Below are 1,916 nucleotides of genomic sequence, written 5' to 3' on the forward strand. Positions count from 1 at the left end.
GGTTCATTTGATTGAAATCTGGTAAAAAAACAGATAACACTAGCCAAACGTCAGAATGTCTAGTACTTACAAATAAACACACTCTGGGAAAGACACATCTCAAATCTAATTTATTTCCATTTTTTTATAAGGCAGAAATACTTTGGCAAACTCTTCCTGAACTACTAGGAAAACCTATCAAGATAGAGGGTGCATCTGCTTTTCTCTATTTGCCAAATTTGGTGACAGATCAGGTTTAAGTGAGCTCAGAAACAGGAAACAATAACCACAGACGGAAAGAATGGAGTCTGTTTACACAGCACTGTAGACAGACAATCTCAGGATGACAGGTTATAACTTCATGCCAGGCCACATTCTAAGCTTTCTCCAATAAGTAACATTGTTAGGGCTTTGCCTACACATCTCAAATTCTCAATCCCTTCTGAAAGTTGGTCCAAATCTCTGAGCAACATCCAGTGCTTCAGAAGAAGGTAGAATTATCCAAATTTTGTCCACTCTAAGAAAAAAGATCAATAATTACTTTAAGTAAACTAATTTTTTTTTCTTTTCTAGGTTCTTCTGCCACTGCTCTGAAGTACTAATACAGCACTCAGACCATAGGAGTGTTCTTTCAGGTGATATACCTATCTGTACCATATAAATTTCTAACATCATAATACTTACTTTATTCCAAATAAAATGCTACCATTCACCAGTACTTATAACTGTCTAACAGAAATCACTTTCACTCAATTCTGAATTTGAACGTGTGTAAAATTCTTTTTTTTCTCCTTAGGTTTTTGCCATAGGGTGAGTGCGCTAGCTGGAGAGTGACAGAAAAAGGGAGGGGGATGAGAAATCACCCCTTCAGGGTGATGGCCACACCACAATCCCTTCTCTCTATTCTCCTCCTGGAAGTTTGTACACAAAGGCTGCCGCTTCCTTCAGCCAAGTGGGAGTTCAAAACCATAACCACTACACCACCTGATGGCCCCTAAAAGTTATTAAATTTACCCAGTAGTGGACCAGCCAGTGGCACTGAGCAAAGGCTGCTGATTCACATGCAACTTTGTAGTTTGATTACCAGATACAGTGGCTTAAAAATTACATTGAGAGCATATTCACATGTACCCAAAATCCCAAGAGGAAAATGAAGAAGAAATTTTGGCATGCCCAGCACCCTGGGGGAGGTGATTTCTCCTTCCTCGTCATCTACCCTGCCCATCTCTGTATCTCTGAGGCAAGTACTTGTGCCCCTTAGCGAAAATCTTAAAAGAACAAAAGTAACTTACCCAGGAGTGCTAGGCAGGCCAAAGAAATAGGGGAGGGAACCAGAGGCTTCATTCACTTTAAGACACCAAGACCCCCACAGAGTAGCCATAGGAACACTCTGTCTGCAAAGACTCCACAGATTGATAAACTTAATGAGATACAGAATAGCATCCATGTTATGAAGTGCTAGGTGTTCAGATACAACACCTGGGCAGGTTCTTATCTGATGGTCATGAAGAATTAGAAATGTGGACAAAAGGAGAGTATACTGTCGATGGAAAAATATGTCAAAGCTTCCAGCTAAGAAAATGGGTATACTCAGGGTGTCAGAATGGACCCTGACAAGAAAAATAAAAAAAAGATGTGAAAAATAATTTTGTCTAAGGAGATGGAGAAAAAAATACTTTTAAAAAGTGATGCCAGGCCCTACGCGGTGCAGCAGCATCGCCTGCGTGGGCCCCCGGGCCGTGTGCAGCGCAGCAGCGCCTGCGCGGGGCCCCTGGGCCCTGCACGGCACAGCAGCAGCACCTGTGCGGCCCCCCGGGCCCTGCGCGACCCCCCAGGCCTGCGAGGCCGGGGCTCTGCTCCATGTTCCGCTGCCTCTCCGGGGCTGGCGTGTGGCCTCCGGGCCAGTGCATGGCCGCCGGGCCTGCGCCTACGCGTGG

Source organism: Tupaia chinensis, unplaced genomic scaffold (genome assembly GCF_000334495.1).
Source record: "Tupaia chinensis unplaced genomic scaffold, TupChi_1.0 Scaffold145225_1, whole genome shotgun sequence".
Lineage (NCBI taxonomy): Eukaryota > Metazoa > Chordata > Mammalia > Scandentia > Tupaiidae > Tupaia > Tupaia belangeri.